Raw genomic sequence first — 24,385 nt, 5'->3', positions numbered from 1 at the left:
TTCCATTCAGGAACATGGTGTATCTTTCTATTATTAAGGTCTTTCTAATTGTTGTTCTTCAGTCAAGTTTTATAGATGAATATATGTGTTTGGTGCTTCTTTTCATGAAACATGGCAATGGCATCTGTGGTAGGCAGCTTCTGAAATGGTTCCCAATGATCCCTGGTAGTCACTCCCTTGTATAATCCCCTCCCTTTATGTGTGGGTTGGACCTAATGACTCGCTTCTAGTGAATAGAATGTGGAAAAAAGTGATGGGATGTTAATTCTGAGATTAGGTTGTGAAAGACTGTGACTTCTGTCCTGCTGGAGCTCTCTTTTTCTCTCAGTCTCTCTCACTCGCCTGCTCTAATAAAACCAGCTGCCATGTTGTGAGCTGCCTTATGGGAAGCCCGTGCAACAAGGAACTGAGGCCCTCAGCCCAACAGCCATGTGAGTGAGCTCACCCATTTGAACCTTCAGATGAGACCACAGCCTTGGCTAACTACTTGATCATAGCTTTGTGACAGACCCTGAGACAGAGAACTCAGCTCAGCCATACCCAGATTCCTAACCCACAGAAACTGTGGGATAATAAATGCTGTTGTTTTAAACCACTAAGCTTTGGGGGTAATTTGTCATGCAGCAATGGATAACTAATACAGCATCTTTATTTATTTAATTTTTGCGTAATGTTTTCTAACAAGTTATCAGGAAGTAGAAAAGATATTAACTTTCTGTGGTTATTTTATAACTGGGCACTTTACTGAACTCTTCTTTTCTGATAATTTTGTGTTTCTTTTCCTAGTTTTTCTAAGAGAGTCATATTTGCAAATAATTATAATTTGTTCTCTTGTTATATTTTTTCTAATTGCGTTACCTAGAATTTTTAAAATAATGTTGAATAATAAGACAGTGAAAATCTTTGTCTTGTTCCCATATTTGATGAGAATGCTTCTTGTATTTCACTGTTTTGGTGTTGGCTGTGGATTTGAGAGCTAATATTTTTTTACCACGTGAAATAAGTATACTTCAATCTCCAGTTCGCTAGAGCTTTTTAAAAGAAAACCAGGAATGGATGTTGAAATTTACCAAACATCTACTCAGCACGTAAAATGATCTTTTTTCTCCTTTGACTTATTGCTGTGGTTAATCAGTTTCCTGCAGTTTTGATATAGCATCATTTGTGCATTCCAGGAATGTTTGCTCATGGTGTATTCTTTTCATGGTTCTGTACTTTCACTGTAAGCATCTTTGCCAAGACATCTTTGCCACAAACGTTTATATCACATAACTAACTGGCTGTAAGGCAATTTTGCCATAAAAGATTAAAGAGGGACATTAAGAAGGACAGAAACATGAAAATTGAACAATGAAATTTAAAAGACTTTATTACAAAATACAAAATATTTGAATACATTTAAAATGTGCATAGATTCATGGCAATACTATACAAATAACTGATTATATTTTGTGGATTGTCCCTAACTGCACTTGTTTTTCCATGTCTTTCATTCATAGTATTTTATACTTTCACTTGTTGACTTCTCATTTGGCATTGCTCTTTTTCCTTCTGGCTAAAATTTCTTCCTTCACTAGGAGAGGTATCCGTTTCCAAGTTGTGGGATGCGTATTTGTACCTGCGCCCTGTACTGAGCCGTGAAAGCCTCTACACTGTCGTTAGTTCTTGCCATAATGTCCCCTGTCCGTTGATCATCCTTCCAGGCTTGTGTGGGAAAAGTGGGCTCAACTGTGCACCTTCAAGGCCCTCGAGGCCTCTTTCTCCTCCAGTGTAGTGTGTTTCAGAATAAGAAACCAACTCTTGGGGCAAATCATCGTCATCTGTCAGCTCCATAAAGCCGTCAATAACGTCTCTAACTGGAGGAAACGCTAACACATTTCAACCAGTGGAAAGCAAACTGTCAAACAAAAACTGTCAACCAGTTATTTGATCTTTCTCAGCAAAATCGCCTTACGGCCCGTTAGTTATACAGCAAAAATGCTTTCGGCAAAGATTTCTGTGGCAAAGATGCTTATGGTGAAAGCATTGGACACACTCTCTTGATACATTCTTGGACTGCTTTGGACTTTGATTAAATTTTTATTAGGACTTTATATCTATATAAAAGAGACTAGTGTATGACTCATTCGTTCGTTCTGTTTTTCTTTGCGCCATTTGTCAGGTTTTAGTATTAGGGTTATTCCAGGTTTACAAAAGAGTTGAGAAGTGTGTGAGTCAGGGTCCTGGCAAGAAACATCTCCCCCAAATGGTTTAAATAGAGAGACTTTAATGAAGGGACTCCCTATAGAAGTGTGGATAAGGTGAAGGGAACAAACAAGGGACAGCGAGGCACCCAGAAATTAGCACTAGTGGGGAGACACCACCATCCCCAGGGCTGCGGGGACGAGGGAGGAACCCAGAGAGAGCTGGCACCTTGGAGGATAGGTCCAGGCAAGAGCTGAGGTTGGGGACACTGCTACTGCCAGAGAGAGGGCACTAAAGCGGGGAGGGAGCAGGAAGAATATAGCAATGCTTCTCGCCTTCGGCCCTCCAGCCTCCTGCCCTACTCCCTGTTGTCAGAATCCAACCAGAAGCTGGAGGATCAGGAAGCCTGGGGGATGAATGTGGTTTGTGGGCTCAGCCCCCTGGGGCCTGGGACTAGACAGGGAAGGATGTGGTTTCTGCTGTGGTTTCTGTCTCGTGACTGGACTCTGACGGATACGTACATAATCATACGTCTGACAAGTTTTTAACATTCACTTCCACATCTTTATACAACAGCTTCCCCATACTGATTTTTTGTTTGTTTGTTTACTATGATTTTGCTTGTTTTGATTCTTTCCTGCTTGCTAAGAGTGCATCCCTGAGGATTCTCCCCCATGAAAGGTAGAACAACACGTGGCATGTATCCTAAGTTCTGGAGTGCAGGAAAGTCTTTTCCTGTCGTCTTCATGCATGAGTGCACCTGGCAGATTGTTGGAATTTTAGGTTACAAAATTGTGATCTCTCAAAATTCTGTAGAAGCGTGGTTCCCAAAGTGTGTTCCATAGAGCACCTGTCTTTCCACAGAGTCAATGGAAACAGGTTTTATCGTTAAATAAGCTTGGAAAACTGTGCTTGCTAATATCACTAATTTCACAAATGCTTTAAAAGCCCTGAGAAAGCTTCAGTATAGGATCTTGTCTTGTTTTGCTTCACTCTGCATCTCCCAAGTTTGTTTTATGACAGAAGCTTTTTTCTCCAACATAAGTACTTCCCAACATTCCATGGAATGGAAACTCTCTTCCAATTAAACATTATTCAGGAATGTTGTAGATGTTTCTCCCATTTTCCCCTCTGCATGGGTGCTTATAGGATTATTTCTTTACCCTTAAAATGGACAAAATCCTGCATGGTATTTCTAAGTTGTTTTTTTAATTAATTTGACTTAAATAAAAAGGAACCTTTTAAATGTATAGGCTTAGGCTTCCCATCAGCTCAGGAGTATCCTCTTCTTTTTCCATTCTTGCTTTTGTTTCATTTGTTTGGTTTCTTCTTTTGGTCTTGATGTCTATTGTGGCCTCTCTCTTTGTTTTTATCCCTTTGGGCTTTTCCTCTGCCTTCTCAGAGGACTTATATCTGTCTCTACTTTTACAGATTCAATCTTCTGTAGTTTCAATTCTGTTCTTTACCATCGTAATGCAACCTTTAAATCCTGCTGCTGCCTTTGTAGTCTCTTTACAGCCTTTCTTTCTTTCTCCTATATGGTTTGCTTCTGATTTCCACCTACCTCTCAGCCAGCAGCCTTCTCATTTCATTCTTCCCGTCTTGTTTTTCCACTCTCCTTTCTTAGAGTTCACATTTTAATTAAATGAAGTGCACACAAAGCAGATGTGGTCTGAAAGTTATTTTTGTGTCTGTGATAAATCTTTTTCAAAGGAATTATTTTTCTCTGCCCTTTGAGGGACTCGTTCTTTTCCCTTCATGATACAGGATCTTTTCAAAGACTGTGTGTTTGCAAGCGTATGTGTGTGCGTGTGGGTGGGTGTTTGCTTTTACTCCTCCTTAAAAAATGAATGTTTTGTAAAATCTTATTATTTTCCCCAAAACAAGAGGGAAAGAAATGGATTCTCTTTAGCTCACCATCCACCTGGATGTTTTTCCAACTGTCTGGTCATCTTTTAGGCTGAAGGACTGGTAAATGCAAACTCATGTCACCAACTGGCTGTGAACACAAATTGCCTGTGTCATATGTCCCCCCACTCATCTCCAGAGTTGACCTGTGGGTCTTGCTGGCTGTAGTGTGTGTGTGTGCGTGTGTGTGCGTGTGTGTGTGTGTGTGTGTGTGTGTGTGTGTGTCCTGTTCTTTCTCCACTCAAGTAGAGCCTTCCAAGGGCCATTACCAGCTCAGGGATCTAGTTGGGGGGAAGAATGGGAGTTGGCTGGGGGCAGACCCAGTGGGGAATCTTGCTTCTGCACCAGGGGCCAGCTATACGCTAGGCTACTCCTCTACGTAATTGATGCAGCCATGATAAGACTTGCGCCCACCCTGTCAGGGAAGGAGAAGCGTGGTATCAGGGAGACACTGATTCAGAGCTTCCCCCCAGTTGTCCACTTGGCCTAGCAACCACATGCACCCCAAGGCCCCCAGTCAGCTCCTCCCAAACACTGTTGATCCGCAGCACTGAAAGGGCTTCCGAATGACATATTCTCTGCAAGCCCCATGTCCCACCACCTGCCCTCCAAATTCAGAGGCAGTTGGCAAATGCTGCCAGGATCTCATCTACTTATTTCTCATGAAGGAAGTTTAGCTTTCTCAGAAACGAGTTGGGAAGCAGCCCTCGGGGTCTCCCTTCGATCCGGATCGTGCATATTCTCCGCAGATCCTCAGTATTCCTGCCATGGGAATATGCTTCCCCTGGCTTCCAAGCCGACTCAGCCTTGCCCTTCTTTTTGTTAATTCAATTTAAAATAATGTATTTATATATTTATTTATTTGGGCTTTCCCTTCTTTTATATTCTTTTGATCAATTCAGCTGGGCTCTGGGAGGGAGGAGAGCCCTGCAACAGCATGACCTGCTGCTGTGTGGGACTTGTCCTATTCCGGATGCAGCTAAGACCCCAAACTGAGAACAAAAGACACCAGGGACCCTGTGTCCCTACATTCAGAGCATTACCAGTGAGCGCCGGGAGCTCACACCATCGCTCTTCCGCAGGGCTCGCAAGGGGGCTGGACTGGCTCTTCTCTCCTTGGCACCATGATGGCCCACAGTGACCGGAAGAGGAGCCAGGCGGGAGAGAGTCATTTGCCACGTGGGGAGTGCAGTGCATGTGGCCAAGGCTACTCTCTCCCCTCTTGGGGGGGTGATGATGGGGTGCTTTTCCTCCCTGAAGCCACAGGGAATTTCTTGTAAGGCGAGACAAGCTTGTCATCCCCAGGTGGGTGTCTGCTTCATCTGTGGACTCTGTGATATACCTCCGGGCTGCCTGGGGAGGGGAAAGGGAAATAGGAGACAGATGGCAGGGCGGGAAGAAGGAGCACTGTGGGAGGTAGCTGGGCTCAAGCTGACATGCTGGTGCCTCACCCAGGAGGGCCTTGCTCTAAGGCTTCAAGAAATGCACAGGCCCTCTGAGAGAGTCAGCTTTTGAACAGAGGATGGGTCGGAGTAGCCAGAGTGGCAATGCAGCCAGGAGAGGACAGGCTTGTGAGATCTGCTTCCACACCCCGCTCCTGGCCCCCCAGTCCCAGAGATCCCTAGAAGAGAGAGGAGGAAGACGGCTCTAGAGCCGGATTCCCCCTCACTCTGGGGTCTCAGCTCTGCCAGGGGAGATGAACAGGACTGAGTGTTGATTGCTGAAACGAGACTGTTCCAATAGATGAAGATGGTAGGGGAGTTGTGCGATGCAACCAAGATGTCATTAAGAGCCCTGCCACCCAGCGGGAAAGGGGCTTTCAGCAGGACACAGCTGGGTGAGGGGGGGGTTAGTTGTTAGAAAACAATTTCATGTTTATACCCCAACAAGTTGAGACTCTGCAATGAACGTGTTACACTTGAAAAACTCTTTCTTAAAAGCAAAAGGGGAAAAAAACAGCTTTGGAACATTTCGGGGGTAAGGAATGTATAAAAGGGGATGGGAGCTTCTGTGAGTGAAGACAGAGAGGGAAGGCCATCGGCCGGGGACCGAGGGGGTCAAGGAGCATGTCTTGTCCTTTTGCTTGCAAGAACAGGAGCCCAACTCATGCTAGCTTATGTAGAAGTGGGGACTTATTGGAGGGATCCCGAGCATCTCACGGAATCTAAGTAAGAATTCAGTAGTTGAGCCAGGGGAGTGGTGGTGACGCAGGTGGGCATGAGTGACACCTGGAACCAGCCCTCTCCCAGCCCTTGTTTTTGCTTCCTGCTGCAGGTCAGCCTCGTTCTTTCCTCTCACTGTACACAGGTTTTGTCCAGAAGACAGAAAATATGGCCACTGACGGCTTCCAGGTGTTGTAGCATGGAGGTTCTGTCCCAAGAGAGAACTGACTCTCAGTGGTCCCAAGTCTAAAAATCCCAGAGGACGGCTTCACTGGTGGGGTCAGGCCAGGTGCACACCCTGGACAGTCAGCCTGGTTGGGGAGGGCAGCTCCGCAGAGGAGCAGGGAAGGGCCATCCCAGGAAAAAGAGGATTGGTGCCATCAGGCATTCACAACTGGTGTTCCCGGCAGGCATCTGACCTTTTGACACCGTGGTCTTCTGTAAGGATGGGGCTCTGACGACCCCACCATCTCTTCACCTGCCAGGGTGCCACACAAGCTGCAGAAGTTCTGATGACACTGTGGCCTTCACCCCTCATGAAGCCCATGGCAAGGGAAACAATCACAGAAATCATAACAGCTGGCATTTATTGCCCACTTACTATGTGCCAGGCCGTGGGCTGTGCTCTATATGAGTTGTCATTGAATCATCACAGCAACTGTATTATTTTCATCCATTTCGAGAATGAGGATGCAGAGGTTAAGTTGGAAAGATTAGGAACCCAAGGGCACGTGGCTAGTGAGGGCCAGTACTGGCCCTCTGCCCAGGTCTGTCAGGCTCCCAAGTCCACAAGTTTTTACCATTCAGCTCTCCTGCCTCTAAGACTGAAGGTCTGGGCCTTGGCATTTCCAGAGAAAGTAGAAAAGTCTTCCTGGCCCGTTATGGACTTTCGGGCATCACAGACAGAGCCTGAGAAACTCCCCGGGGACTGGTTGTGTCACCATGAGGTCTCCAGAAGGTCGTGATGAGCATCTGAAGAGGTGACTCTGCTATGCGCAACTGCTGTGGTTGATGCAGGGGCCGCATAGCTTGATCCTCCATCCTGATGGCTCTGGGGACAGAAGGGGCCCAGGCTCCACTCTTCCCTTCTCCTTTTGTCCCACATCTCCTTTCTTTCTCCTCCCTTCTGGTTTTCCCTCTTCCTGCACTAGAGGGAGGGGAGTTCCGCCAGGCACCCAGGGCCCGTTACACAGGCTCTAGCTAGGTCAGATGTGGGCTGCAGGCAGCACCGTCGTCAGCAGAGAGCGCCAAAGATTCTTCACACATCCAGGGCCCAGGCCCGGCCCTGGAGGGGAGAGCGGAGAGGCAGGTTGGTAGGGTGGGTACCGCATGCTCCCTGCCCATTCCTCTTGCCTCAGCCAGCCCGCTCTCTGTGCACCTGTACTCGGAGCCGATAAATGTGCACAGGCCTTCGTGTGTGTCTAGGGGTGTGTGTGTGTGTGTGTGTGTGTGTGTGTGGTTCTCCCAGTGTCAAAGAGGAAGTCCCGGGTCAGGGCATAGGGAGAGATACTCTGTCCATAACAAAGCCACTGATTTTACAGACCTCAGTAACACCATTTTCTGGGCAGGCATTATAATTCTAGTTTCTGTCCTACTGTGGGACAGGCCAAGAATGACTGCATGAAGGGAGGGGAATGAACAGTGGTCCAGCTCTCTGTCTGTGCCAGGTCTTGACTAGAAGCTTGACACCTATTACCCTGGTTGGCCAATCCCAACAGTCATGTGAGCCAGGCAGTATTAGTCCCATTATACAGAGGAGGATGAGGCAGCTCAGGGAGGTTAAGTAACTTGCCTGAGGTCACACAGCTAGGAAGTGGTGAAGGTAAGATTCGAACCCTTGTCTCTCTGATTCCAAAGTCCATGCCGGTTTCACACCTTCTAAAGCTGCCCTCTCAAACTTGTGTTTTCGTTACATGCAGACACCCCCCCACCCCCCACCCCCCAAAAAATGGGCTTGAGAGCAGCCAGTGAGGTTCCAGGAGCAGCAGCTGGCTCGTGGCTGGAACGACTGAGAAATGAATGTTGATGGACAGTGGCGGTTTCTGGGATTCAAGGAATAAGGGACTATATTTAGCTGTTTGCTGTGGGCTAGTTAGCTGATGGGGAGTGAGGACCCAGACCGGCTGGGAGGAGGGAGAGAGAGAGAGAGAATATGAATGAATGGGAATGAGGTGCCCAGCTGACTGGCCTGGCCCCTCGCCCTCAGAGTTGGGTCTCTGTGGCCAGCTTTGCATGGAACCATGGCTGGTTGGGGGTCTCTTTATGAAGGGGAGTCCCTACTATATCACGGCTGGTGGGACAGAGAACAGGGCTTGCAGAGGAGAATCTTCCAGGTCTTTCAGATTGTCTTCTCCACATACATGATATTGGCCTATGAGCCATTCCAGCTTGGGGGTGAGGGGGGATCTGTAGACCAACGTTTGGCAAAGCTCAGATCCAAAGCACTGCAGCCACCTCCTGGATGCTTGGGGTTGGGCCCCTTTGAGTTACGTGACCTCAGCTGCCCCTCCTCATGGGCCCGGACATCCCTCTTCTTTCTCACAAGGGAAGATTGAGACACTTGCTCTGGATGTGCCTTGGGCTTGGTTTTCCCAAACAATCTGCTTCCCAGAGGAATAGAGAGAGAAGTTCCTGCCTTCTCCTCCCATGTCTGTGGTTCTGTCCCCGTCTGCCCTCCTCCTCAACCACTTTGCCCCCTCCTTGTGTAACCGATGCAGCTGGTCCCTCATCCTTCTCTTCAAACTGCCCCTCCCCCTCAGATTTCACTCACTCAAAAAACAAGTTGGAGTTTACTGACAATTTGGGTGGAAAGACCTAGAAGAGGGAGGGTCTCTCACCCCAGTGCAACACTTGAGATGCTTTTCTGACATTTCTCTCCACCCTTCTCCCTACTTAGGTCCCCCCGTTTGCCTACCCACCACATCCTTCAAGGTGGGCAGCACAAAGGGCCACCAGGCACCAGGGCACACCTTCCTGATATAAATAACAACAATACTTGTCTATGTAGAAGTAGCACCACAAACCTCCTGGGACTCTGAGTCTGAGCAGCTGAGGCTGCAAGAGAGGCCCCGAAGCTGGAGCACAGGAGACCTGCCTGTGCCCCACCCACACCCAGCCACATTGCAGGCGACACATGGCCGGTTACTTCCCTTGCTGGGCCTGGATTTCCTTGTCTGAGTTCTCTTCCCTCTAGACCGCACTGCCTTGAGGGGAGGCTCAGGGACAGGCCTGCCCTGGGACAGGCCCCAGCAAGTCCACATAGACACCAAGCTGCCCGCTTGACCACCTCCACAGGGATTCTGCTCTGCCCCCGAGGGAGGCCCACACCCAGGACCTGGGGCAAATGCTGTAAATCCACAGGAGTGCTCGCAGTTCAGCACACCTGGGAGCCGTAGATTGCTGGGCGTGGAGCAGGTGGGTGAAGGCCATGGTGGCTTTCTGAGGAGAAAAAGAAGCCCTGGCCTGTAGCATCTGCCAACTTCCATGGTATAACCGCCCCCCCTCCCCCATGACCAATTTCAGCCTCCCAACATGCTGCACAGAATGCAGAATTGGGAAGAGATGTGCAAATTTGTTTTTTTGAGCCAGTACCAGCTGACTTCAGCACACCACCCAGCAAGGGGAAGGGCATGAATCCAGGGACCCTAACCTCAATGATGTGCTGGCTTCTGCTGGGGAGAGCCAGCAAGCAGACTCCTAAATCTGTGCGTCCCTTTCACAGGTCAGCTTAACAAGGGAGGATAAAAAACTCAAGGGTGCATTTATGAGGGAATTTGTTTCAGCAACAATCAAATCACTTAGCAATTTAATTGCCTAAATATTTCTTTACCTAATTTAAAAATCACTCGTCCCGTCCTGTGAGTAATTGGGCAATGTATTATTGAATTACTGAGGGATTTAGTGCCTAAATTGAAGAAGCAATCAACCATTTGCATCTTTGAATCCAGGAGCTGATTGACACCTGAGGAGGTATTCATACCTGGCTGGGGTGGGCGGCGTGGGAAGCTGGTTCTCCGAGCCTCTCTGGCAAGCTGCACCCCACCCCCCCCCACCCCCCCGTGAACCAGGAGCCCAACACGGTGGGAGCAGTTTTCATCGTCAGCTGGGCCTGGGCCTGCTTGCCCTCCTGGGTCCTCTCGTGCTGCTGTCTTTGCTCATCACTTCCCAATTTTCACCTCTGTCCCTAGATTCTTCAATTTCGGCCCTTGGCTTTCTCCATTTTGGTTTGTCTTCCTCGCCTTTCTGCCTCTGTCTCCATTCGCCTTGTCCCACTCTGTCTTCTTCCCTTCTTTTGTGTTTTTTGTTTGCTTTGTCTGTGTTTGCTTTATCTGTCCATGTCTCTCCCCTCCTTGTCTCTTCTTTGCCGTCTCTCTGTTTCTCTTGGAGTCTCTCTCTCTCTCTCACACTCACACACACACACACACACACACACACACACACACACACCTGGCCTTGTCTTCCAGCCCCAGTTCCTCCCTGCTCTGCTTTCCCAGCTGTACGCTGGTCCCTGGCTCCTTGGCACCATGCTGCCCAATTGACCTCCCTCCCTCTAGCTGTCTCTGCCCTGCCTCTTGAGGGAAATCAGAGTCAGAACCTGTGCTACGAACCCACAAACACACTCAGGATTCCATTACACCTGGGAGCCACAGGTGGCAGGGGGTGGGGATGGGGCAAAGGCAGTGGTGGCTCTCTGAAGGAAACGAAATCCTTGCCTTGTAGCATTTCCAATTTCCATGGTGTTAATACTCTCACCATGGCTGATTCCAAGCTCCCAGCACAATGTCACTGAATGCAGAATTGGGAAGAGATGCACAAGTTTGGTTCTTCTGAGTCAGTGCCAGCTGATTTCAGCACACCTCCAGGCAAGGGGGTGGAAGGGGCTTCCGTCCTGCCTGCAGGACCTAGGAGGGGGCTGCTGACAGGGCTGACCACAGAGCAGCCCACTGCAGCCTCCCCAGGGCAAGGTCTCACTGGGCAAGATGGGGCTCGGCTCTGGGCCAACACCTCACTCCATCCTGGCTACTACTTCCTTGAAGCTGACTTCACAGTATGCTCAACTTAGGGTGGGGCAGGGAGCCGGAGGATTGACTTCTATAGTCGCTAAGGAAGCCTTCCAAGATGAAATACCTGCACTGAGCAGAAGGCAGAGGTACAAGAGGGGGCGGAAGGGCATTCCCAGCAGAGGGCAGGAGCCAGACCGCGTGTGGGGATGGGGTCGGGGGGGGACATAGCTGCTGTGGGGAGTGCTGGTGACCACGAGCAGTTCAGTGTTACCAGAGTGTGAAGTTTGAGGCTGGGGAAGGTGAGAGTGGTGCAGAACAGGCAGACACGAGCCCGGGTCCTGGAGGGCTTTGAAGGAGCCCGGTCTTTTCTGGAAGGCAGTGAGGAGAGTAATGTGATCTGTTGCCTTAGTTCGGTTTCCGTGAAAACAGGCCTCTTGACAAGGATTTGGGTGAAGTCATTTGTCTGCCAGGTGATTCCAGGAAGCAGGTGAGGGAGTAGGGAACTAGACAGGATGGAGAAGAGTGGAGAAAGCATGTGTTAATGAGCAGGCTACTGCTGTGGGCATTTGGAGCCCCGGCCCGGTGGGGCCCCTCTGACGTATGGAACATGCCTCAGAACTGTCCAATCAAGGGTGGGAAGCAGGGTTATTCATCCACCACAGTTCATTCCTTGTTGGTGGAGGGTTGCTCTTGGGGTGTCAATGCCCCTGGCATTCCAATCTGACCCACGTGGGTGCCAAGTTCAGTCCAGGGTCAGAAAATGCCCTTTATGAAGAGAGACCAAGATGCCTAGGACCTGGGTCCCAGGCTGGGAAGTGGCAGAGAAACCCACGTGGCCAGTGCCTTTTGACGGCTGCCTTTGCATTGGGCAGCACGGGGGTCGTTGGTGACTCTGGGGAGGGCAGTTTCAGAGGGATAAAGGGGCAGAAGCCAGAGAGGGCTGACTTATGGGAAGAATGAGAGACGATACAGAGAATATAAATTATTCCAAAAAGTACGGGGACAACAGGGGAACTGTTGCAAGGCCCCTGGGGCTGGGGAAAAGGTGAGCTGCATGCAGACTGCGGAGTTGCTCAGAGCCCAGGAGAGCAAGCAGGTGGGTCTGTAGGAACAGCAGCATCCCGCCCAGCCTGCACCGACTCAGACTGAACAGCCCGAGCCCTAGCTGACACCTTGCGCTTCCATATTTCTCCTTGGGCATCACGGATTGGCTCGCCATGACCAGTTCTGCAAGCATTTATTTGCTTGATTGGAAGCAGACAGGGCTCTGCTATCCAGGGGAACAGACCCCATGTTAGGCATCAAGGGGGTGAGAAAAGGAGGACCTGTCCGCATAGTCTAGGGAAGTTGCAGCCGTGCAATGACAGAGGCAGGGAGCAGGCTGGGGGCGTGCACCAGTGGAGGCATCAGGAAGCGTGGTAGAGTCAGAGAGGAGACAGCTGTTGTGCCTGGGCTGGGGCAGCCAAGCCTGGAACCATGAGGGATATTTAGAGGTAGAGGAAAGAGCGGGCAGGCATTCCAGTACTTCAAAGCCTTCCTAGCCTGCTTACCCCTTCCTGGTAACTGGATATGACACACCCTCAAGACTAGCTAGGGATCCACTGCCGCCAGAAGCAGTCCTTTCATAGCCAGACCCCTGCCACCATCCTTTGGTGGATCAGACTGCCCTTGTTGGGGAGTGTCACAGAGGATGCTTGGAAGGAGAGGAGGAGTGTCACACCGGGCCTCCCGCTTAAGGGAAGAAGGCTGCTTTCTTAGGTTCGGTTCCTTGGGGTCGTAGGCTGAATAGCAGCACCCGCCACCCCGTGCCAAAAAAAGATATCCACGTCCTAATCCCCAGAACCTGTGAATGTTACCTTACATGGCAAAAGGGACTTTGCAGCTGTGATTAAGTTAGGGCTCTTGAGATGGAGAGATTACCCTGGATTATCAAATGGACCCCAAATGTAATCCCAAGGGTCCTTATGAGAGGGAGGTAAGAAGGTCAAAGGAGGAAGTAGGAAACATGACAATGGATGCAGAGGTTGGAGTGATGCGCGAAAGGGGCCACCAGCCAAGGAATTCAGGCAGCCTCCAGAAGTTAGAAAAGACAAGGAAACAGATTCTCCCCTGGAGTCTCCAAGAGGAACCAACACTGCTGACACCTTGACTTTAGCCCAGTGAGACTTGATTTTGGACCTCTGGCCTCCCGAGCTGTAAGAGAATAAATGGATGTCGTTTTAAGCCACCAAGTTTGCGGTGATTTGTTACAGCAGCCAGAGGAAATGAATACACCTGGGAAGCAGACTTAGCAATAAAGGTTTGCATGTAGGGATTTGAGTGGGGAGTGCCCCTCACCTGTAGGGAGTGAAGGCAGCAGAGGTGGAAAGACCAGGCAGCCAAACCGCTATGGAGTCACAGATGATTCCATGTGGCCCTGCAGAGCCGCCCCAGGTGAGGCAGAGAGCTGGCCCATGACCCGTGCTGAGCAGTTCTTGGATGGAGCTGCCCTGAGCAGGGGATGTGGCCTTGGTTGAGAGCAGCTCATGGGGAGAGACTGTGAGCCCTGCTGGCCATACTCACCCTGGTCCTGCAGGCCTCCTACAGCTGTGGAAGGCACACCTCTCTGAGCCTTCTTCCTGAGGTCTGCGGGCCCGGTACTTGGACAACTTTCTAACATCCTGAACTTTTTCATCTATTGAGGAGCTCCACAGTGTGTCCACATCTCTCCCCGAGCAAGAAATGGGGGTTTTAGTCCCAGTTTCTAGAACCTTTACTGAGTACTTTACATGTGCTGCCGACTTTAATCCTAGGAGGAGCACTAGCTATTATTTATTTATTTTATGGATGAACAAACTGATAGAAAGGTGAAATGAATGCCCAAGGTCAGGGCCAGGATGCACCCTAGGTCTGCCTGGTACCTTCACTGCCCTGTGGCATTGCCTCTCACTATCCACCATTTTCTTATTAGCTGTGTCATCTTGAGCAGGTCACTTAACCTCTTTTGGCCTCAGTTTTTCATTTATTTATTTATTTATTTATGGCTGTGTTGGGTCTTCATTTCTGTGCGAGGGCTTCCTCTAGTTGCGGCGAGCGGGGGCCACTCCTCATCGCGGTGCGCGGGCCTCTCACCATCGCGGCCTCTCTCGTTGCGGAGCACGGGCCCCAGACGCGCAGGCTCAGTAGTTGTGGCTCACGGGCCTAGTTGCTCCGCGGCATGTGGGATCTTCCCAGACCAGGGCTCGAACCCATGTCCCCTGCATTGACAGGCAGATTCCCAACCACTGCGCCACCAGGGAAGCCCCTGGCCTCAGTTTTTTTGAAAACGAATTCTACTCTCTGTTGTGCCTCCCTCCTAGGGTTGCTTTCACCTGGCTTCCAAGGAGACAAGATGTAGCAGGCTTTGTGCCTGGGCCCGTGACCCAGCTGCTCTGACTCCCTGGGCCCAGCAAGCTTGCCCCCGCCCCATGCTTCCCCCTCACCATCCGGTCCCTGGTAGCTCTGGGCCCCTGATCCAGAAGAGGAGGGGGATGCAGGAGGGAGACTCATCTCTGGCTGCTTGTGGTTTTCAAGATTGACTTGTCACCTTCGTAGTTTCCCTTAATGCTGGGAATTATGCAGGACCGCTGGGAATGGTCATATGGTTTATGTGCTGGGGTTTGGCCAAGGAGGAGATGGTGGTTGAAGTGCAGCCCACACTGGGCACCTCTTGCTTGGCACAAAGGTACCATCTGCCAAGGGACTGCATCTGCCCAGAGGGGATAGCCTTTTAAAATTCTTACAAAAGCCACACATTGGATCGCAGTGGGCTGGGAATGTGTTGGCTTTGCAGGAGCCCAGGGCTTGCAGCTCAGCCCTCACACCCTGGAATCCAGAGTAGAGAAGGGGAGTGAAGCAAACCCCACCTAACTCACAGCTGCAGTGCCAGAAGCCACTGGGATCCCTCTGTGGGAGCTGCCCAACCTCCCAGACACATGCAGAGGGAGTCTTAGAGCCTTTGGCCCACTTCTCTCTGCAGACCTCTGCATGGAGGCCCCCATCCCAGGCTGGAGACAACCACAGAAGGTCACAGTGCATTTTTTTTTTTTTTTTTTTTTTTTACAGTGCATGTTTTTAATTGTCCCAGAGTGGTTACTTCCTTACTCATCTCTCCCTTCCCAGTCCTTTCTGTATGGGCTCCAGATTAACGTGCCTCAAACCCAGACTTCACTGCATTCCTTCCTTCCCTGGCTCAGAAACTTCCATGGTTCCTCCCTGTCCAGACTGGCATTCAGCGCACATGATCTCTCTCACGCACGCGCACACACACACACACACACACACACACCCCTCCAAGGCCGACAGCTGCTCCTTTCTCTTCCCTAATTTCCCTTTGGCCTTCTGTCATCTCCTGTCCCCAGATCCCACCTTCAGACCTTTGCCTCCTGGACCTCTATCCTTACCCTCTCCTTTTCGCTCTCTAAATAATGACTTCCCCTACGGGCTGCACAAAGCCCCCCTCATGCAGGGCAGAGGGCTATTGACCCCAGGTGAGGCTGTGGGCGAGGCAAGCAGCTCTGGGGGTGCAGCTTGGTGCCTCGAGTGCCCTGAGGACTGAGTTTGAAGCAGGTGCTCTGAGGGGCCTGTACCGGACAGCAGCTTCCCGTGCAATGGGGGCTCCCCGGGCAGGACGTGGGGGCCCAACCCAGCTGTGAGTGGGTTCCAGGTCCCCCAGAGGCTCCCAGGGCCCTCCTAACTGGGAGGATCAAAGGTGGAGAACCTGCAGTTCCTGGGGCCCCGGCCCCTGCTGCTGCAGGATGCCCAGGAGACCACCAGCCTGTAAGCCAGGCAGTCAGCACACTTACCAAGACCAGGCATCAGAAGGTGACACATGCAATGACTGTCTCACACACGCTGCCCCATACAGGAGCCACTCACTGGCCATGTGTGGCTACTGAGTGCTTGAAATGTGGCTCATCCCAATTAAGATGTGCTGCAAGTGTATTATAATAGTACATAATAATATTATGGTCATATTGGGTTAGGTAAATCTTTTCACCTGTTTCTTTTTTACTTTTTTAATGTGGCTATTAAAATATTAAAAAATACATTTGTGGGTCACATTATATTTCTATTGGGCACTGCTGGTCTTGGGGGTAGAAAACATAGGCGAGGTCCTTGAATGGTCGGTCACACTGTGAAACAGGTGATGTTTAGAAATGGGCTAGAGAAAACAGAGGCAGTCTCTGACACATGGAGCCCTGACTGCGGCAGGTGCCGAGTGCTGGCCCCGACGCTGCCCTGCGGCCGGGGAGCATGGCTGGTGCAGCTGCTCCCTGTGCTGGGTGCATCTCAGAGCAGAGCTTCTGCTGGTGGGAATGGCAGAGTCCTGGGTGTCTGAGCACGTGGTGTGCACAGATGAAGACCTGTGGGCCTGGGGAGGAGGCTGACAGACAGATCCTCTCCAGGCAGCCCTCATCACCATTCCAAGAGGTGACTCATCCAGATCCCGCTCTCCTCAGGCCACCCTGCATAAACACGGGCCGTCATCTGGGCCATTAGGATGATTATCGCCACTCACAGCAAATCACGCTGAACCACAGTGTGTGGGGGGATTCCCAGCCAAGAGAGGGGGCGTGGAGGAGGGCATGGTGCTTACTGCATCCACCCGCGGGGCTCTGGAGCTGTCAAGAGATGCTTCCAGGGGGACCCCGATGGCTCTTCCGTCCCAAGCTAATTGCCAGTTCCTGGCAAATCTGCAGCCAGAGGGGAAGGCTTAGGACCTCTGAGAACCATGAACAACAACAGATTCCTTCCGCCGCCCCCTTCCAGCCCCCCAAAACAGCTCTGGCCCAGGGGGCTAGGCTTCCTCCCCTGCCACCCCTCCACCCCAGCCAGAGCACAGGGACTGCAGAGTGACTCTGGTCAGGCAGGGTGCCTCTTCCCTGGGGCAGCCTGGCCTTCCAGGGGAGTCCTGGCTCGTGGAGGATGTGCGCCCTCTGCAGGACTAACGTGCAGGTGCAGGTTCCACAGGAAGGAGGAGGTAGCTCATTCTAGAGGCTGTACCTTGGGGCTGTAGGAAGACACGGGTCCTGGAGAGGCCTTCTCTCTTGTGGCTACTGCTTCTTGGGTTAAAGAATAAATGATCACGGTGCACCTGACTCCTGCAGTGTCTGCCCAACAGCTACCAGTTCTCTGAGTTGACGTTTGCTGGGCTAAACACATTTATAGTCATTCATGTTTCAATCTGTAAGGTAGGTCTTTTTATTCCTAATTTATAGATGAGAAAACAGAGGCTCAAAGAGGTTATGTATATTGTCCAGGGCCACACAACTGTTACCTGGAGTCTGACTCCAGAGCTCATGGACTAAACCAGTTCACTCTGCAGCCTGCTTAGGGTGTGGACTCCCAGGAAGGAAATAGAGCAGACAGCTCTGGTGACCGTCTTTGCAGTGACCAAGATGAGGTGAGGGTGATGGAGAAGCGGAGAGGACCTGGGCCCTGGGGTAGGAGTGACACCAGGCCGTTTCTGAGTTCTCCTAAGAAGAACTTGTCAATCTCCCAAGCCCCAGCTACATGTGCTGTCCTTCCCCACCCCCCCCCTTCCCCACCCCCCTCCTTCCCCACCCCTCAGCAAGGCCGCTTCATTCCCCTTCACGTGCCTCTGTGGTCAGCCACAGTGTCCCTGTGGAAGGAGAGAACAAACTCACCCATTCACTTGGTTTTCATACTTCCTTCCATTTCACAGAGGGGGAAACTGAGGCCCAGCTGTGGGGGAGGGGTGCTTTCTCCAACCACAGGTCACCCCACTGGTCACTTGCAGACCTCAGGCCTGCCACCCTCACTGAGTGGGACTGGGTGGTGTAGCTGAGTCTTTGCTGAGCAGAGAGAAGTCAGGAGTTGTCTCTGAGCTTTCTCTACATCCATGCTTGCGGGCCTCGCCCCTTCTCTCCCGATCACAGCAGATCTTGTGTCTCTTCTTCAGAGTCCTTCCCTCCTTCCTCCTGCCTTTGGTCTGACAGGTTCTCTAACATCCTCCTCTACTGAACTTAAGAGTTTTGAGAACCCATCTTCCCCAAGTCCCCCTCATCACCTTCTGTGTCACTTCTCCATCACCCTCATCTCATGCTGCTCATTACAGTGACTTTCACCACGCCCACCCCTCTCCCACTGCCTCTGTTACCTGCACCTCCACCAGCATCTTCACTATCACCACCACCACCTGCCATTGCCAGCATCGCCATCATCACTATTCTCTTCCTCCTCGTGGCTTGCACCACCCTGACCTCCTTGTTGCCATCCTTTCCACCACGACCATCATCAACGTTACCTCTATCATCTCCATTTCATCCACAGCATCACATCCTGTATCGCCTCCACCGTTACTGTCACCACCGCCACCACTACCATTACCTACATCATATTTACCGTCACCAGCGCCATAGCCACCATCTCCTCCAGGCCCATCTTCACCTCTGTCATCCCCACCATTACCAGGAACTCCACCCTCCCCTCCACCTCTGTCATCTTCTCAGCTATTTCCAGCCCTATCCCTTCCACCATCATCTCTCCCACCATCATCTCTCCCATCACCTCTGCCACCTCCACCATCCCTGTCACCACCCCTCTCTCTCCCAGAGACAGTGCCTGACATTGAACCAGGGACTTGGGCAAGGAGCCCTGGCAGAGAAGAACACCTTCCTGCCTGACCGACACCCCCTCCCAGATTTCTCAGAGAAGACCCTCAGCAAGCTGGGTGTCAGAACAATCCCTCCTCTTGACCCTTCCGCAGGATGCTTCTGACAGGAGACAACTCAGCCCTCCCTGTCAGCCATGTCTGTACCTAAAGAGACAGCTGCTGTCTGGATGAGGGATCAAGGCCATTAATCAGGGGCTGCCCTTGTTTGCATAATGACTGAATACATTTGCATGCCATTTGCTCCCAGCTTCTGAGCGCGGCCCTGTGGGTGTTTAGGTGTCGTTTGCATATCACTGCAGGTGAGGGTCCGGCCTTTGAGACGTGGGCACTTATTAATTCCCTTCTTTTATGTGCCGGTTCAGAAAAGAACTTGGAATGCTTAATTCTAGAGTCAGTCAGCTGCAGGGCTCTGAGGTGGGGAGGTAGGGAGGTCCATTTAAGAGCCAGAGGGGAGAGGGCAGCTGGAGGCTTTGGTGTGGTCCAGGGTGGAACTGGTGGGGCGGGGTTGGGGGGGTGTGTGGGTTGTTGGCTGCAGAGACAAGCTCTGGTTCTTAGTATCAGTTCAGGATAGTGCCCTGCACAGCCACTCCTGTCCCCCCTCCCCCGGCTGTAATCCCTTCACTGTGACCTCGGGAAAGTCCCTCCCCCATCCTGTGTGGAAGGCGTTAAGCCACTAAGCCCACTCCATCCAATGCCTGCTCTGAGTGTGGCAGTTCTCCTCCTGCCTGCACACTGGAATCACCTGAGGAGCTCTTTAAAAATACCAGCGCCCTGGCACCCACCCAGCCCGTCGGTGGGCCCTGGGCACGGGTTATTATTAAAAGCTGCCTGGTGACTTTAATGTGCAGCCAAGATTAAAAGCGACTGCTTGTGGCACTACCCTCCCACCCTGCCCCCAGCCTCCTGCAGCCTCCCAAGACCCACCTCCCTCATTTCCAGTTGCTGCTGATACTTCCCTCACTAAAGGCTCACCTAGCCCCAGGATCTGGCAGGACAATTTGGATGCTAGTGCTTTTGCTGGAGGCCTCAGAAATAAATCCTTCCCCCCTGGGCCACGTGGCTGATGGCTCACGCGTGGCAGGATAGCACTTGGCAGTGGCTGGAAATTCCCCCGTCTCTCCACCTTGGTCTTGCCCAGTGGCATCTCCCTGCCTGTGGCTGATCCAGAGAGGAGTCTGCAGGGGCCAGGAAGGGGAGGGGGCTGCTCCTGGGCAGCTCTCCTCCACCCCTCCTCTCCCAGACTCACCCATCAGTCATTCCACACTCCCAGGCTTTGCTGTCACCATTTCCACGCCTGGCAGAGAGGCCCGGCAGCCCCTCTTGGCTCCTTACTCTCAAGCCCTGCGCACTGATGTCCTTGCAACCCCAGAGCCCCAGCCCAGCCCCCATCTGGAGAAGGAATGTCCAGAGCAGCCTGAATGTTGTTTCAAACAAGCTATAGTAAACACGGCTGTAATTTGGCCTTCCCCAAACTTTCTGGGGTCATAACAGGCATATCCTGCACAGGGCAGGATAAGGGAAGTGGGACAGAGCGCCTGCACGTCCCCCCAGGTAGTGCAGCCCCGGAACGTCTTGGCCCACCTGTGGGTCCTCGGTTGCCAGGGGAAGGGTGGCCTGTGAGATGGGGGTCTGCCTTGAGGAGGACCAGACAGGAGACTCGGGTGTGCGCCCTGGGGGAGAAGGCAGACCCTGAGTAAGGCTGTGGGCAGGCGAAGACATGAACATGGGGAGCTGCCCCAGGACCAAGGCTTGGGTGTCAACAGTGGGGGCTCTGGTGTTCGCTGTCAGCGTTCACATTCTAACTTTGCCGTGATGATGAGGGTGATGAAGGCATCTGTCTTCTGAATTTGAGGATTATGGGAGAGGAAGCCCGTGACATGTTTAGCACAGGGCCTGGGACATAGGAATTGCTCAGCAAGTGCAACTATGATTATTGTGCCCTCCTTCCTGACCTCCTGGAGCTCCAGCCCATTCCCCCTTGTCACAGTTCCCTCGCCCTGGGGTTTCAGGCCCCTAAGGGGTTAGTGGGAGGGTGGGATTAGGGAAGACTTGCTGCCTTGCCCTTTGGGATGGGGGCTGCAGCTCCACATTCTGGGGCCTGAGGCTTCCCATTGGGGTTGGTGGTGACAGGAACAGGAGCACCAGAGCTGGGGCAGCCCCTCCCGACCATGGGCTGTGGCACTAAGGCGGCAGCTCAGGCCCCAGCACTAATGAGCTCTGGACTTGCAGACCCTGGCCGGAGTCCACCCAGAGGAAAAAGGGTCAGAGGGCACGGTCAAGCCACATTCCCTCCCCAGCAGTGACAGAACTGAGCAACTGGTCTATGTAGGAGTAGAATTGGCAGGACTTGGGGATGGATTGAAGTGTGTATGTGTGCCTGGGGAGGGGAGGGTGGCAAGGGCAGTAAGGGAGAAGGACTAGAGAGGTCTAAATGGACCTGAACATCCTTTTTCTGAAAGGCAGACAAAAAAGACGGTTCCGACATAGTTACATGTCAAGCAGATTGAAAAACAAAACCACCAGTAATACCCGCAAGGCTGCAGTGTGGGTGTGTAGAGTGTGTGTGTGTGTGTGTGTGTGTGTGTGTGTGTTGTGGTTGGGATGGGGCAGTGGCCTGGGAAGCACACCCGTGAAAAGCATCAGCCTTGAGGATCAGCACACAAGTACCATTTGTCACTTTGCTGTGTTCAGCCAACACTGATGTCTCTGTTGATGGTCACTAAGATGACTTTTAGTTAGTTGAGAAAGAAACCCCACATTCCCTCCTATTTCACTACCTCCCCCAATTTTCTAGAACTTCTCTTTTTTCTTCCTTCAATTCCTACTCATTCTCTTTCTTCCTCCCTTGTCCCCTTGAGAGGCCAGTGTTCCAAACTCAAGTCTGATCACAGCAATGGGGCTGAGTCCTGGGCAGTGGAGGCCCCTCTCACTATGTCCCACTAGTTATGTCCTTCCCCCTGCAGTAGGTGTAGCCCTTCCCCCTCACTGGACAGAGGTCAGGGGCTTCAGCCCAGCATTGGGCTCTGCTGGCCAGCTGGAGGGTGGGTGCAGAGCCCATTTCCTTTATCCCTCTCTGAGTCAGAAACACAGACTCTGGGGCCCAGAGAACTTGGGTCTTTATACATGCCACCTCTGTGAAGCTGTAGGTGGATAGAGAGCCATTATCCTGGCTCCAGGAACAGAGAGTTGTCTTGGGGTCATTCAAGGTAGCCAGAGAAGGGAAATGAATGACCTCCAGGGAAGAGGCTTGGAACAAGAGTGAAAGGAGGAGAGATGGGATGAAATCATAGAATAGATATAGCCAATCTAAACTTTCATATCAGGCTGAGGACCAAGTTTTGGAAAGCTTGGATAGGGCCTGGGCGCTTCCATTTACTTTATCTCTATGCTCATGACCACTATGGCTCATTTAAAAATATTATGTTTAGGTCTTGCTCATTGGAAGTGTGTAGACACTAGTCTTTCCAGAATGGAGTTATCCCTATTTTCATCTCCACCATGACTGCCGTCACCACCAACCCCATCACCAATATCAATACAGAGATGGCCATTGTAGACAGTTTTTGTTAACTGAATGAAAGCCAGCACTACCGTCACCACCACTGACATCTTCATCTCCACCACTGCTGGAATTGAATCACCACTACCACCACCTCCACCATCGTCAGTGACATCACACCTCTACCACCAACCCCCCCACCACTGACACCAACAACATCACTAACAACCACCGTTATCATCAACATCCCCACCATCATCACCAGAACTGATATTGTCACCTCTGCCACCAGGGCTACAGCACCGTTGATATCATCTTCACCACCACCACCACCACTGTCATTGACATTGCCACTATTGCCCTCGCTGACATCATGACCACAGTCATTCACCACCATCATTAGCAACCTCACAACTCCTCCCGCCCACCATCATCCTCACAACCATCATGCCTGAATCCCCGCCATTGTCACTGACATCACCACTACCACCACTGATTTCTATCTTCTCTCCTAGAACCATGTTCCTTTCCTTCAGAGCACAAAAGGAATGTGCAATTATACATTCTTTAAGGTGATTACCTGGTTCCCACTCAACTACAAGTGTCATGGAAGCAGGGATTGTGTCCCTCTTTCCCCCACTGGGGAATTCTCCGTGCCTGGACAGTGGGCAGCTCACAGTAAGGACTCCGTAAATGTCTATTGAATTAACAAATTATTTAGACCAGCACAGTCTCTACACTTAGTTGAAGGGAACTTAGTCTCTAGGATTTGAATGCTTCCCATAGTTCTATCTCAGGACTGGACCTTACTAGAGAAAAATAACACTGGGTGATAAAAGTGATCAACTAAGAGGGGAGAAGTCTGTGCTGGCTCCGTGATACACACAGCAGTGTGGGAAGATCCTAACCTACAGTCCACCAGCTGGGAGCACAGCAGACGAGCTGAGAGATGTTCAGCTCCTCTGAGATCTTCATTTCCATCACTATGTCACCTGGAATTTATCTGAACCTGGATCGATTCAGTGTCAAGACTTAATCCAGTCCATCTTTAAGAGCAACAGAGGTTTTCAAACATGCTCCCAGTAGGCCAGAGCTCCCTTGGAGGTACCTTGGAGGAAAAGATGACCTTCAAGAAGGGGTCTGAGGGGGATCACAGAGAGGAGGGCTCTGGGCTTCCCACCCAAACTTCAACCATTGGGCTCCTGGCATAGATTTTGTAACAATGAGGCTCCAATGATTTTAAAATCAGGTTTGAAAACCATTGGCCTAGAAGGCGAGTGTTTGAATTGTTTCGTTTTGCAATAGATGTTTGGCATTGCGTATATGTCCAAACCAAAAGTCATAAGCCAACTAATGCCACCAGGCCAAAAGAAGCATTAGGAAATGCACACCGATGTTTCTATGGACCCTTCTCCTCCCAAGGCCACAGCTCATCGAGATGTCTTTTATTTTGGTTCTTCGGTAAACTGGAAACACAATTTTGTTCTTAGAGAACTGTATTCCATGCAGGAACCCTTGTTTAAATAAACTGTCTTGGGAACAGAAGCCTGAGGAGGAGGGCAGTATATGAATTTACCCATGTGCCTTCCTGCCCAGCAAAAGCTGGCTCTTTAGCCATGCAGAAAAGACCCTGGTGGGGGGAACAGGACCCCATTCTTCCAAGCAACCCCCTCCAGCAGAAACACAGCAGCCAAGAGACTCGGAGTCAGCCAGGGATGGGACATTGTCACCTGAGGGGAAGGAGACCAGACACTAATTGGGGACATAGTGCCTTTCCAGTGATGGTCACTGAGAGTGACAGGGCAGGAGCAGGAGAGTGAGAAGGATGGTCGTGCCTCACCCCCAAGGGCCAGGTCCACAGCAAAACAACAGATCCCTCCCCCGCATCCATCAGCCCCCTCTGAAAAAGTGTAGCCACTGGGCAGGGCTCTGCATGTGTGTGGGTGTGTGTGTGCGTGTATACACACTTGCC

The 24,385-nt window shown here is 51.3% G+C and overlaps 1 long non-coding RNA gene across 1 annotated transcript in view; it reads left to right on the top strand.

Moving 5' to 3' along the window:
- Window positions 1-300: 300 nt before the first annotated feature.
- The window catches only part of LOC137771682 (uncharacterized), a 49,026-nt gene continuing 24,941 nt past the window's right edge, over window positions 301-24,385 (top strand). Inside the window, exon 1 of the long non-coding RNA XR_011075399.1 lies at window positions 301-431. This is a non-coding gene — a long non-coding RNA (uncharacterized lncRNA). The remainder of the gene's footprint in view (window positions 432-24,385) is intronic.

Source organism: Eschrichtius robustus, chromosome 1 (assembly GCF_028021215.1).
Source record: "Eschrichtius robustus isolate mEscRob2 chromosome 1, mEscRob2.pri, whole genome shotgun sequence".
In the NCBI taxonomy this organism is placed as follows: Eukaryota; Metazoa; Chordata; class Mammalia; order Artiodactyla; family Eschrichtiidae; genus Eschrichtius; species Eschrichtius robustus.
This window is presented reverse-complemented; position numbering and strand designations above follow the sequence as displayed.